Here is a 15136-nt window from a genome sequence, read left to right as displayed (position 1 = left end):
CCTGGCTATGACCCTCACAGGTCATATTACCTAACCTCCGACCTGTGAGACACAGAGAGGCTACAAATCAGTGGCAAAGCCAAAACTAGACAGACCCAGGTTCTCAGTCACTGTCCAGAACTTTTTCTCCTCTAATTACATAATAACAGGGCACAAATTCTAGTTCTTGGGAACTTATTTTCTTGATAAAGAAGCCATTTTAGATGGGACTTGGGTTAGATAGGAAAAAGGGAAGAAGGGATCAAAAATTTGAATAAGGTCAGCTCTGTGTCAGATATCGTGTCAAATACATGTACATACAAGAAGCATGTAAAAAACTTCCCACTGGTATTGTGTAATGACTCTGGGAACTCTTAATTATGTTACGCCATAAGTTGTTGTTGTTTTTTTTTTTAAGTCATCTTTTCTTTCTGCTAGAGGTTATTCCAGAATAAGACAAAGTATCTAATAAATTTAGTTCTTTTTACCTTCTTCTTCAGTATTAGGCCCTACCGTCTATTCTATATTCATGAAATCGTGTTACAAAAACAATCCAATCCATTTGTGTCCACTGAAACTGTTGCTATTGCTCCTGCCATAGAATCAGAAACTATTGGGTAGGAAGAGATCTTAGTGGTCTTGTAGTCCAGAATTTACCAGAGTGAGAATTCCATCTTTCCATGTGGAAACAAGTGCTCATTAAGGTTTTGCTGGCCCACCATTTCCTGGGACAATACATTCCATTTTTAGGAAGCTCCATTGTTAAGAAATTTTACCTTAGATCAAGCTTAAAGTTGCCTCTGTGGACCTTCCACTGAGTGCTCTTCATCCTGCCCTCTGGGGCCAAGAAGGAAGGAATTTAATCCCTCTTTCATTTATCAGTTCAGTAGATCTTTAAGGCAACCAGCAAATCCCCCTACTCAGAGTGTCTGCTTCTCCAGATCAACTGCTGACCCTCTGATCTTTCTTCTATACTTCAGACAGGGAGCTCTCATCTTCCTGCCTTCCTTTGGATGCTCTCCAGCTTATAAATATCCTTCCTGGATTGTAATATCCAAAATTGACTACAATATATTCTCTATATGGTCCAACCACAGCAGAATATAGTCAGGACTCTCACTTTACTAGTTTGGGGTCCTCAACTTCCTTTAACAGTGAAACTTTAATGGAGAATCAATGCTCTATAACACTGCCGAAGGCAAAAGGCAAAAGATGAACAAAGATAAACAATTATTTGGCATTAAATAAAACAGGAATGGCTGGATTAAAGAAGCACTTATTTATTCTTGGCACCAATATAAAAATAGCCTTGAATTTCCGCATTTCAAACATCATTGTATCCTGGATCCCTTGGGCAATCTGACAAAGATTTTAGATCCCTTTTTTGGAATAATGTATCTTAAATTCATAAACTCAGATATATAATATGACAGAGGAAACCAATTTTATTGAAATACAATTATCAGAATATAAACAAAAACAAATTCAGGTTAAGAATCTCTGCTTTACAACAAGACTATATGATGATCAATTCTGATGGGCATGGCTCTCTTCAACAATGGGATGATTCAAACCAATTCCAATTGTTCGGTGATGAAGAGAGCCATCTACATTCAGAGAGAGGACTGTAGGAGCTGAAGATGGACCACAACATAGCGTTATCACTTTTTCTTTGTTGTTTGCTTGCATTTTGTTTTCTTTCTCAGTTTCTTTTCCTCTTTCTTCTTGATCCAATTTTTCTTGTGCAGCAAAATAACTGTATAAATATGTATACATATATTGGATTTAATATATATTTTAACATTTTTAATATGTATTAGACTACCTGCCATCTGGGGAGGCTGGGGAAGGAGGGCATAATTTGGAACAGAAGGCTTTTCAAGGGTCAATGTTGAAAAATTGCCCATGCATGATTTGTCAATAAAAAGCTTTAAAAGAAAGGAAGGAAGGAAGGAAGGAAGGAAGGAAGGAAGGAAGGAAGGAAGGAAGGAAGGAAGGAAGGAAGGAAGGAAGGAAGGAAGGAAGGAAGGAAGGAAGGAAGGAAGGAAGGAAGGAAGGAAGGAAGGAAGGAAGGAAGGAAGGAAGGAAGGAAGGAAGGAAGGAAGGAAGGAAGGAAGGAAGGAAGGAAGGAAGGAAGGAAGGAAGGAAGGAAGGAAGGAAGGAAGGAAGGAAGGAAGGAAGGAAGGAAGGAAGGAAGGAAATCACAAAAAAAAAAATCTCTGCCTTAATTCATAATCCTTGGACTGTCTTCTTGCAACAAAATTCATATTGTGAAATAGAGATTGATTGAAAACTTAATTACCTTTTCTTCAGGTCTTGTGCTCTCAGTCTTATAGATCCCAAAACTCAAATGCCAGGTCACTCAGGGATGAGGAAACCTGTTATTTTTATTTAAAAGAACATATTTTATAAATCAAAAAATCTTTTTGTTAATGTGAATGATATATTGGTCAATTTTTATTAATCAGTAAATGAGTCTTTGGAGAAAGCCAAATGAAAGACTAGAAAGTTTAGTCAGAATGGAACAGAAAAACTGGAAAATCTTAAGGTTTTTGTTTTGGTTTTTTTTTAATAAAATTATGACCAAGACTCCCTGTTATAGATTACTGAATCATAGATAATGAAATAGTCCAAGCCCTTTACTTTAAAGGTGAAGAAACTGAGACTCAGAAAAGTTAATTTGTTCCAGGCACTATCTGATGCACTCTTAGGAGACTTCTAGGAAGCTTAGCAAATGGTCATTCCCTTGTTGCCCCTTCTAGTTTCCATTTACCAAACAAGATACCTCTTCTAGATTAAATTACCATCCCTAATTTTATCACTGTGCCGCTAACCAAGCCTTAATTACCAACACATTACTTACTTAATTACTCCAACAGATTGGAGGATTGGAGGGTGGAAGACTCCTCCCAATGCCTTCCTTTACAGAAGATATGAACTCTGGTTCATTACACCCACAACTGCTGCTCAACTCCATGGGAACAAGATACCCCTGGGCACTAGACACCTCCAGGTCTCCTCTTCTTCCCTTTGCTGCCTCCTTTTGTGTATCATCTACTTCAGTTAGACTGTAAACTCACTGAGGTCAGGGACTTTCTTTTTTAATTGTGTCTCCAGGGCTTAACACAGTGCCTGGCGCACAGTAAACTCTTAATGTTTATTGGATTGAAGTGGTATGTCTGAAGTCACATAAAGGAAAACTACATCTTGGAACCTAAGCACAAAGGTGTAGAAAGTATAGACAAAGTTGACAAGGGATGGATTCCCTAAACCTGGCTCCTCCACAGTGAGACATGGAAGAGCAAGGAAGGGAGCTAGCCACGGATGTTGCCAGAGCCTTGGATGTGATGATCTTGGGCCACAGAAAGAAGAGGAAAAGTCTACATCAGTCCTACAAGAGGCCCTATGAACTACACAAATATTTCCATCAAGTTCTCAAAGCTCTTCCTGATTGGGTACCATTGTCAGGTCCCCAATTCCTTGTTCTGCTCACTTCAGTGAATCGGCCCTTTTTAAATCTTTTTATTCTTTAGAATTTTTTTTTTTTTAATATTCTAGGGATTGTTGAAGGAAAGGCAGGATCTGGCTCATCCAGACATGTTCAGTTGGGAACATGGAAGGTCCCTGATATTGAAGATTGCAAGAAAAAGGCCTAGGGCTAAGGGAAAAAAGAGAGTGGGTATATGAGTGGGTATATCCAGAACAGTGTTGTCACAGGCAAGGAGAAAAGAATTCCAGCAGGTCACATACTGACTTAGAAAGCCCCAAATTGACATTATCCATGTTGGCCATCCATTCTGTTTCTTGTTTTTTGTGATGACAGAGTTGTTAAGAATGTTTTGGTATATGATAAAAATAAGTGACATTAAGAGAACATTTTAATGTGTGCAAAGAGATGTATATATGTGTGTGCGTGTATGTAAGTATATATATATACATATATATACGTATATATGTATAAATATATATACATATGCAGATGTATATACATACATACACACATTATCCCTATGAGGCCTAGATGCTAATAAATATCCTTATTTAATAGATGAGGATTTAGTAATTTAGTCAGGTTCCATAGTTGGGAAGTTTTTGAGACAGGATTTGAATTCAGATTCTCCTGACTCCAGATCCTGTATTTTATTCACTAGGTCACCAAGCTATCTATTGGACATCTGTTTCTTTAACTTCCATATATTATAGTCTCAACAGCGGGGGGATGGCTTGACCAGTATAAGAAGAGGAATGAAGAAATTTAGAATTGGAGATAATGTAAAACAAAAAATATCAATAAAATTTTTGAAATAAAATTGTCTCTTTTGTTTTAGTATTCTTTATCCTTTCTTTAAAGTATTCCTACCTGCAAAGTGTGAAAAATACCTATTCTCATGCTTTTCTTTATATATATATTTTCATCTTTCAAATTTTTTAATCTTTTTTTTTTTTTTTTTTAAAGCTTGGTTTCCCTATTTTTGAGGCAGCTAGGTGGTGCAGCTGTGCCAGGCCTAGAGTCAGAAGAACCTGAATTCAAATGTGGCTTCAGATGCATAGTAATCAGGTGACCCTGGCCAAGTCACTTAACCCTTTCTGACTCAGTTTCTTCATCTGTTAAAAAAATGAGATGGAAATGGAAATGGCCAACCGCTCTGGTATCTTTGCCAGGAAAACCCCAAATGGGGTCACAAAGAGTCAGACAGGCCTGAAATGACTCCTAGCTCACTCAGGCTGGAAGTTCAGTGGTCACTCATGGCCCAGCCTCATTATTCATCAAGAAAGAAATTCTGAACTGCTTACTTTCCTCTTTGGGCTAGTTTGCTCCCTCCTTGGGGAGTCTGGTGCCTGTCTCCTTCCCCTTCTCCCCAGTCCTAGAGGGACCATATTCGTGGGAGACTTAGCTTACCCATTGGGCTTTAGCCTGTCTGCAGTTCAGAGCTTTTGATCTCAAGCAGTCCAGGAGTCTCAGCCTCCTCAGAAGCAGGAAGCAAAGGTGTGCACCACCTCACCTGGTTTTAAATGTATTTTTAAAGGTAGCCTGCACATTAAATAGATAACCCAACTTGAATAATTTTAATTGATAGTAAAAGTTTAAAAAAAAAATTTCTTTAGTTTTACAAGCATAAAAGCCAATGGACTTAATAGCGTCTTTTTTTTCCCTTTTAGCTAAATGATCTTTAAACATACTATGAATAAGGAAACAGTTAAGTTAATAATTAAATGGGGATACTAAAAATTCATGAGTTTTACCGAAATATGCAAGAAAAACCAGTTTCAAGAACATTTTGTGCCTGCATGTGGGGCAATCACTAGCATAAACTATGAAATAATAAATTATATTTAAAGAATCCAAATTCACTACAAACACAAAATTTAAAAATTACAATTTATCATCTCTACAATAAATTTGACTATAGATTTACCTATATATTCTATAAAAGCAGGAAATTATTTTATACTAACACTACCTCTAGAATATTTTCTCCCTTATTACAACCAGGATGGGTGCTATCATCATTTTTTTAACTACGCAATTTTTTTTTAAGGAAAAATTATTTCTGTTAGGCTATGACCTATTATTATGGCAAATCCTGCTTATTGAAATCACTTTGAGGAATAGAAATTGTGATTCTACTAAACAGCTGATTTAACTAAAATCAGACCAGTTTCTTGAAGAACATTGATATTTATGGAAAATTTAATGCAAATTATAAGCAGATGGAGACAGAAAATGATTGTTCATGACAAGAAGGCATAATATTTAGCCAAAATTTACATAATATGAATGAAAATAAGGAAAATACACAAGCAACATCCACCAACTGCATACACACAGAAGACTAATCCTTAGAACAACTGTGGTTCAGTCACAGTGAGCTAAATCCAGTCTTCTCCATGATGAAATCAATCATGGTGGTATGCTCTACCAGGGGTGTAAACCGAAACAGAAAAGATTCCTACAGGGTACGTACTGACTTAGAAAAGCATGAACTAACATTATATATGCAATATTTTACTTGTATTTAGTTTGTCAAATATTTCCCAATTACATTTTATTTTAATTCAGGTTTCAGCTGCAGACCATACTTTCCTCTTTGGTTTGACTTGCTCCCTCCTTGATGAGTCTGGTTCTGTCTCCTTCCCTCCCCTGATTTATAATATACAGGTGATTCTCTCCTCCAAGTTCTTTCTACAACACACACACACACACACACACACACACACACCCCACACACACTCTCTCTCTCTCTCTCTCTCTCTCTCTCTCTTTGATTTTTTTGTGTGTCAAATGATCTTGAACATAAACTTGGGAGTAATACGGAGTAGGAGACAAGACCAATCAAGTAAATGGATACTTTTCTGATCACACCATATTTGGAAAACCTGAATTTCAAAAGACTTTCAAATGGAAGTAAAAATGAGATTTATCCAAAGAGACTAAAACACACACACACATACACATACACAGAGGAGATGAACAATCAATTAATTTAAAAAAGAAATGTATAAAAGATGGAAGCAAGACCATTAAGCAGCGGCAAATAGAAAACCATGACATAGGTAATGAAAAACTGAAACAACTACCCTTATTGTCATTTCTTATGGAGTAGCAATATTCCATTACTTTCATATACCATACTGTTAAATTCCATAAGAAATGGCAAATGGACAATTTCAAAGTAAGCTGAAGACTTCAGTGAACTGATGCGGAAACAGAACAATCAACAGAACATTGTAGAGAAAAACATTTTTGAAAGATTTTAGAATTCCAATCGATGCAGTGAAAAACCACTAGTGAAGAAGATTAAAGAGAGATCATGTGACTTACCCCTATTAGAGAGCACTTGTAATGTAGAGACAGAGAGGTATGTTCTGGGGCAAGGCCAGTGTGAGTATTGAACAAATGTACTGTGCGTATTTCCAATAAGGATTTTATTTTTTCTTTTGGGAATTCAACTGAAAAAAAAAAAATTGGCTCTGCACAAGCTGAGGCTGGCAAGGGAAGCTAAGGACAAAAAAAAAACATTTTTGACTTTTGGAGAACAAAAAGAGGCTCAAAGAATGGATAGGAGCTTTGCTTGGGATGGATGGGTCAATTATAACTGACAATGGACAGCAGAGCTATTCAATCTTTATGTGTGAGAATGACCTTTGCATTGGAAATAACAGGGAGCTGAACTCCTATATAACCCAGGAGATTTCAAGAGAGCATGTGACTGCTCCTGTTGAATTCAAGTCACTTGATTCAGATGAACTATGTCCTTAGGTATTAAAAGAACTGGGAGGTGTGACTCCTAAAGCACTATTTTGTAGTTATTGTTATTCAGGATATTTCAGTTTTCTGAGCTACATGACTCATAAAATGTTTTCTTGCAAAGATACTGAATGTTCATAATTTCCTTCCTTACCCATTTACAAAAGAGACAGCTGAGGCAAATACAGTTAATTGACTTGCTCAAGGTACATAGCTAGCAGTCTGAGGTCATATTGAACTCAGTCTTTCTGATGTTGTTTGGTGCTCTATCTACTGAGACCATCTAGCTAACCTTACGTCAACATTAGTGTGATCTGAAAGATCATGAAAATAATACACAAATATAATAATACAAAATGGAAACATATCTTAATTTTTAAAGGAAGAACATCTACATCTGTAAGTCAGTGAATTTTACTTCAATTTCTGGGAAAATTCTAAAATAGATCTAAGAAATGGCTGGCAAATCTCTCTATTCACAAGGAAATGGTAATTTTATAAAGAACCAGTAATCCACCATCTTTTAACAAATAATGCCATTCCAGTCTCCTATCTTTTTAAATATTGAATTTTACCTTATTTAGGTTCATATCCTCTTGTATGTGTGAAGTTAGTCTTTCTTTTTTAATCCAAATGTGAGATTTCCAGTTTATCCCTACTGACTTTCATCTCGTCAGATTCAATCTTGGTCTGATAAGATCCTTTTAGAGTTTGACCCTGTCACCCAGTATATTTGCAATCTCTCAAAATTTGGGGTCATCTGCAAATATGATGAGCATGCCATCCATGCCTTTATCTTAAACACATGGGAAAATGTTACTATAGTAGAGGGACAGATCCTTGAACTACTGCACTAGAGACCACTGTTGACACTGAACCATTAGTGACAATGCATGAGTAACCTGTGACTAACTGTAACGTTCTCTGGTAGTTTTCTTGGGGTCTCTGGAGACAGCCTTCATTTCAGTTCAGCAATCACCACAAGTACAGCCAGGTATTAAAGTCCAAATCCTTTATTGTCTCTTTCCAGTCTTGTCTCCTTTCCTAGGGCCTGGTTAACTTTCTTAGAGGCCTAACTCTCTCCTTGGTTCTGAGAGCTTGAGCTTCTGCCACCAGTCCTTTTTTTCCTCTGCCAGCTTCTGCCTCTAGCTGTCTCCGAATGTCAATCCTGGCTAAGGCTCCTAGCTTATATGCTCTACACTGAATATACACCAATTATTATATCACTAGGAAATCATTATTTGTTGTAGGATCAATGCTAAACTAGATTTAACCATTGTCTCCTGAATTCCACTTAGTACCTTGTTTCAAGTTCTGGCTCATAACAATTAACCAGTTCTAAACCTACCTATAATAATAGGTAATAGCCCACATTTCTCCATCTTTTCTGAAAAAAATAGTATGAGATTTTATCAAATGTCCTGTGAAAAAAGGTATATTAAATCTACAATATCTTCTGATTTATTAGTTAACAAGAGGCAAAAAAATAAAATAAGGTTAATCTCATATAAGCTATTTAAAATTTTTTTATTGATCTTGTTTTCATATAATTTCTCAATATATTAATATATTACTCCTTTCCTTCTATAAGAACCATCACTTATTAACATAGAATAAAAAGAAAACATAGCTCAGTAAAACAAGTAACCAAAAATCCTAACATATATATCCATATCCCCACTTCTTTAAAGAATAGGGGAGAAAACTTCTCATTATGGATGGGCAGGGCCTATCTTAAAGAGGTCTCTGTAATCATTTTCCTTTTTTAGATATTTACTAATCATCTTCTTTGTTATTTGTCTGGAATTTTCTCTGGAAATGAATTAAAACTTGGTTTTAAGTGTATGTCACTTTTTGTTTTGAAAACTGGGATGTTTATCTTCAGTTCTGTGTTACCTTTCTCATTTTTCCTTAATCTTTTAAATATCACCAAAAGTGGATCAGAAATCATATTTGCCACTTTTTTCAAGACCCAAGAGAGAAGTTTACCTTGGTCAAATAACTTGTATTAGCCAAATCACTCTCAATTGACAAATAGAACAAATAGAAATGTTCTTGGAAGTCAAAATTCATAAGTATATAGTAAGAGAAGCTAAATCGAACTTATTATCACGCACAATTTTCTTTCGGAAATCTTTAGGAAGGACTGTCTGGATTCACAGTATCTTGTATTTCTCTATGGACTTTACTGGCAATATTTGTCTCCCTCTTGATAGTCATTCATTCATTATTTGAAGACAATTGCAATGTAATTTTGCAAATTCTATCTCTTTCCATAAGAATCACCTGGCTGACTAAAACATTTATTAGCCCTTCTTATAACACAGTCAAGGTAGACAATGCCATTTGCAACAGCATTAATTTTACCAAGGATTCATGTTGAGGCAAATGAGTAGGTACTGAAAGTTTACACTTCTTAGAGACAGTTAAGTTTTTGTACTAATTTGGGTACTGGAACACCAAAGAACACTTTTATCCCATCGATAAATGTTCTTGCATATAATCTTAGGATATTTCATCAATGAGAGACTGATATCTCAAAAATAAAAATCAGCAAATCTTCATTACATATTTCTAAAAAGTATATAAATTCAACAAGTTTGTTTCAAAACCTGTCCTGTTTATTCCTCTCCATGAATTTCCTTCTGTTCTCTTCTGTGCATTTTAAAAATGTTTCAATGATGCTTTTTTATTTGGGAGAGCATAACAATCCCTCCCTTCTCTGTTCTTCCCACCCACACAAAAAACCCTTTCTTGTAACAAATAAGTAAAGTTAGGCAAAAACCAAATGAATATTGTCTACAACCAAAAATGTGTGTCTGGTTTGATATCTCTAGTCCACTATGTTTATCAAGAGATGAGGAGCATGTTTCACATCACTGGTTCTTGGGCTATGACTGCTCACTGCATCGATCAAAGTTCTCAAGTATTTCAAAATTGTTTTTTAATGTTTTTATTCTTGTATAAATTATTCTCCTGGGAATTCACTTGTGTGCCTCAATTCATATAAACTTTAATTATCTTTGAATCCAGCCCTTATGCATTTCTTATTATATAATATTCCATTACATTCATAATTTGCTGTTCAGTTATTCTCCCATTGATGTGCATCCTTCAATTCAATAAATACCTTGGAAATGGGAGGGGCAGAAGACAGAAATAGTAAGAGAAATAGTGAAAATAATTCTCCTAAGTTTTTGGTTCTTTGGTACAACGAAAAGTGCTCCTATGGGGATTGGTGGTTTGTTTGTTTTTTGTACATATTTGCCCTTTTTCTCTCTCCTTTTAATCCCTTTGGGGTATAAGTCTCATAGTTGTATCAGTAGGTCAAAGGATATACCATTTTTTACTTTCTGAATATGATTCCAACTAAGCACAAGATTTTCAATGGCATAAGAACATTCATCAATCACAGTGCATAATACCAGCATATGAAAAGCTTCTCCAATTTCCTTGGATATTATTTCACAGCCAGTGAATGAGATTTTTTTTCTCTTTAACATTTTAGTTTCTCAGAATATTTAGTCTAATATTTATTAATTTTTGCTTGCAACAGTTTGTTTTCCCAGCTTTCTTTAAATGTAGTTCTATAAATTTATATATATATATATATATATCAGGGTAGTTGGCAGAGTGGATAGAGTACCAGCCCTGAAATCAGAAGGACTGTTAAGTATCAGACATTTAACACTTCCCAGCTGTGTCACCCTGTGCAAGTCACTTAACCCCAATCGCCTCACAAAAAGAAAATAAAGAAATATCATCGAATACTATGAGCGGTTTAAAAAGAGAACATTTTGAGGCAATATATATGGTCAAGAGGACTGTTTTTCTCGGAGGTGGGAGTTCTTAGAGAAAGAAAATTATTTTCTAAAATTCTTTTTCAATGAATCTAATTAACTTTTAAAAATTGTATTTTATTAAGAAACAAACATTTCTATAACAAAGTGGGATAGAAAAATGGAGGATTGCACCCAAAATTGCAAATCCATTACATACAACTTGTTATTCCTTTAAAACATACAAATTATTACATGTGATTTTTTTCCCTCTCTTCTTACTCCAAACTTTGAGATAGCTACCATTAGACACAAATCTGTGTGTGTGTGTGTGTGTGTGTGTGTGTGTGTGTGTGTGTGCGCGCGTATACACACACATACATTTATAAGAGCAACTTCCTTCAGAGGATACTTGTGATTAATTTGGGTATTTATAATGGAATCACTTGGTTGCTCAAAATTGTTCTTAAAACATTATTGCTCATTTTGATCTTTATTTTATGGGAGTCTCTCCGTGTTTTTCTAAAATCAATGTTCAGTAATAATTTAAAGTATTTTTACATGATTATAGATTATTTTTATTTCTACAGAAAACTGTCTAGTCATATCCCTTGACCATTTATCAATTGGGAAATGACTCACATTCTTATGGATTTAACAAAGTTCTTTATATATTTCAGGTATGAGACTTTTTTTTCTGAAGAAATGTCTAAATTTTCCCCCAGTTTTTTGCTTTCCTTCTAATTTTGGCCACATTTCATTTGTACAACATTAAAAAAAAATTTAACATAATGAAAATAATTGATTTTACATCTCACAAAACTATCTCATTTGTATATAAATTGTTCACTTGTCCTTAAGCCTGACAGGTAATGTTCCATGTTGTTCAAATTTTCTTGTAATATCTCTTTAAATCTGTCATATATGAATTTTGACTTTATGTTGGTAAATTGTTAAGGTCAGGGGCAGATCTCAAGGGCAGAGTATAAGAGACACCCAGAGGCTTATTCTGCCTGAGCCTGATAACAGGACATTAAGGTATTGAGTAAGCTTCATTAATGAGGAAAAGCCTCCTCCCTCTTGCTGATCATGCTCAAACTTGTGCACTCTCAGTCATGTGACCTGGGGACTATAAAAGGGGGGTTGCAGAAGGTGGGGGGAAGAAACTCCAGGAGAACTCCAGAAGGAAGGTTAGAGGGAATGTTAGGGAATACTATGTAAAGAGTTAGAATAAAGACCTGTTGCTGCATACTTGAGTGACTGTGGTCTGTGCTGGAACCTCTAAAGAGGTAGTTCTCTGATTGGGATAATCAGAGCCCAGATGTCCAAAGACCTGATGAAGGTGAGAAACCAGTTGACACCTGCTGAGGTAAGCAGCTGGGAGGTAATGGTAAATGGTGTAAGATATTGGTCTATTCCAACTTTTACCAGACTAGTTTCCCGCTTTCCCAACAATTTTTACCAAATAATGAATTCTTATGCCCAAAACTTGTTTTTAAACTTTTCAAACACTGGTTACTTTATTCATTTGCTGCTGTAGATTGACTTATCTTTCTATTTCTTAGCCAGTGCCAAATGGTTTTGATAATTATTGCCTTATAATACTTTGCTGAAATTATTTAAACTTTTTAATTGAGTCTTCAGGATTTTCCAAGTATATCATATCATATATAAAAAGAGATAATTTTACCACCTCATTCCCTATTTTGATTCCTTCTATTTCTGTCTTCTTTTATTGTTATTGTTAGGATTTTCAATACAATATTGAATAATATTGGTGATAGAGGGCATCCTTATTTTACACCTGATCTTACTAGGAAGTCTTCCAACATATCCCCATTACAAATAATGCTTGCTAATGGCTTTATCTTTTATCTTATCAATTTAAGGAAAAGCCTATACTGTTAAGTGTTTTTAATGAGTATTGTACTATCGGTTTTTTTTCATCTAATGATGTTGATTTTTACTTGTATTATTGAAAAAATCAGTTATCTTAAGGTTTTGTTGTTGTTGTTGTTTTTTTGTTAAACTACCTCAGCATTTCTGGTATAAATCCCACTTGGTCATAATATATAATCTGTATATATATTGTAATATTTTAGCTAGCATTTTATTTTTGCAACCATATTAATGAAATTGGTATAATTTTCTTTGTTTTTACTTTTTCTCATTTACATATAAACAAGATATTTGTTTCATGAACAGCATGATAGAACTCCTTTGTCTATTATTCCAACTAATTTATTTAAGATTGGAATTAGTTGGTCTTTAAATGTTTGATAGAATTCACTTGTAAATCTTTCTGGTTCTGGTGCTTTTGTCTTAGGAAGCTCATTTATGACCCATTCAATTTATTTTTTAAAAAATATCTATTTAGATATTTTATTTCCTCTTCTGCTAATCCAGGCAGTTTGTATTTTTGTCAATATTCTTCAATTTCACTTAAGTTGTTAGAGCTATTAGCATATAAATTAGCACATATTAGCAAAATAACTCCTTAAACTTGCTTTGATTTCACCTTTTTAGTGGTATATTCATCCTTCTCATTTTTCACAATTTGATTTTCTCCTCTTTTTAATCATATTAGTCAATGATTTGTCTATTGTTTTTCATAATGAATACTTTACCAATGTTTTTACACTGTTTTATTAATTTCACTTTTAATTTTGTGTTGAGATGCTTTTGTAGTTTATTTTAAATTGCATATTCAATTCATTGGTCTGCTCTTTTTTCTTTATTCATATAAGCATTTGAGATATATTTCCCTCTGATTAATCTAGGGTCTCCCATAGATTTTAACATGTTGTTTCATTATTGTCATTTTCCTTAATGAAATTACTGATTGTTTCCACCATTTGTTCTTTACCCCAAACATTAAGTTGCTTTGTGTTTGGGTTTTTTTTTTTTTTTTGGCAACAAAAACCTGAAAATTTGTCAATTAAATGGCTTTTTTCCCTCTGTTCATTATTATACTTTTCTGGGTTAAATCATTTTTGGTTGCAATTCCAGTTTTTTTGTTCTTCAATAAATAATATTACAAGATCGGTGGTCTTTTAATGTAATAGCTGCTAAGTCTTATGCAATTCTAATTGTGGCTCTTATTTTAATTTTTCTTATTGTTCATATTTCCTCCTTAACCTGCAGTTCTGAAATTCCTGTATCTCTTTAAGGTGGTGATCAGTGAATTTTTTTTTTTTTCCTATTTCTACTTCTTCCTCTTGTTCTAAAACTTCAGGGCAATTTTATTTCTTGTAATACTGTCTCATGAATCCTTTTTTTTTCTAGCTTTCAAAGTCTGACAATGCTTATTTTTTTCTTTTTTTGATTTGTTCTCTAGATCAGTTATTTTTTCTCATGAAATGTTTCAAATTCTCTTTTTAAAAATTATTTTTGTTTTGCTATTTCTTGGTATCATATAGGATGATTTGCTCAATTCTAGCTTTCAAGTTTTAGTCCTTAAAATTCTGAATTCTTCACTCTTTCTTATTTGATTTTTAAAGTTATTTTTAAGGTCCTTCCAAGAACTCTTTGGAGTAGGAGAGGCTTTTTTTTTTTTTGCTTCAATATTCTCTGAAAATGAACCATGTCCCCATAATAGTTATCTATGGTTGGTTCTTTCTCCTTTGCTTATCTATTTTTATTGTTTTTTACATTTTTAGCAACTTATTATAATCACCTGTAGTCCTAGGATGTGGAGCATGGGGAATCTGATCTCAGGTCCGTATTATTTTTGTTATTGTCCAGGGCCCAACTTCAATATTTGTTCCCCCTCCAAGCCACAGCTAGGGCCCCCAGCCACCAATGCTGGAAATGCTTTTGCTCTCTTCACCCAGCTAGTGGCTGGAATCTTCAGTCCCTTCTGGCCTGAATCAAAACCAAAGCAACAGTGTCTCCACCCCATCTTTTCTTTTTTTTGTACTCATCAGGCATGTGCTAGTTCCTTCTCACCATCAGTTGGAACACTGCTGGCATTACTCCCACCCACCCCTTTGCTCTTGCCCCTGGCCCTTGGTGTCCAGGATCCTTAAATCTTCCTGTTTAGATGTCTGATCCTCCTCTCCCCTGAAATATTGAGGTGTTTTCCAATTGTCCCAGAACCTCTTCCCCAGCTCTTTATTTTGCTTTTTAC

The 15136-nt window shown here is 34.7% G+C and overlaps 2 long non-coding RNA genes across 5 annotated transcripts in view; one reads left to right on the top strand and one right to left on the bottom strand.

Moving 5' to 3' along the window:
• Positions 1–374: 374 nt before the first annotated feature.
• The window catches only part of LOC141545482 (uncharacterized), a 41774-nt gene continuing 27012 nt past the window's right edge, over positions 375–15136 (bottom strand). For 3 of the 4 annotated variants that reach the window (XR_012483030.1, XR_012483028.1, XR_012483029.1), the window contains 2 exons: positions 2282–2357; positions 375–1735 (listed from right to left, as the gene is read on the bottom strand). This is a non-coding gene — a long non-coding RNA (uncharacterized LOC141545482). Of the gene's footprint in view, positions 1736–2281; positions 7297–15136 lie in introns of those variants that run through there. The other variant, XR_012483027.1, reaches the window with a different exon arrangement.
• The window catches only part of LOC141545484 (uncharacterized), a 61347-nt gene continuing 58401 nt past the window's right edge, over positions 12191–15136 (top strand). Inside the window, exon 1 of the long non-coding RNA XR_012483032.1 lies at positions 12191–12376. This is a non-coding gene — a long non-coding RNA (uncharacterized LOC141545484). The remainder of the gene's footprint in view (positions 12377–15136) is intronic.

This window comes from Sminthopsis crassicaudata, chromosome 6 (assembly GCF_048593235.1).
Source record: "Sminthopsis crassicaudata isolate SCR6 chromosome 6, ASM4859323v1, whole genome shotgun sequence".
NCBI classification, from domain to species: domain Eukaryota; kingdom Metazoa; phylum Chordata; class Mammalia; order Dasyuromorphia; family Dasyuridae; genus Sminthopsis; species Sminthopsis crassicaudata.
Note: the sequence above shows the minus strand (reverse complement) of the source record. Positions and strands in the feature narration are given on the sequence as shown.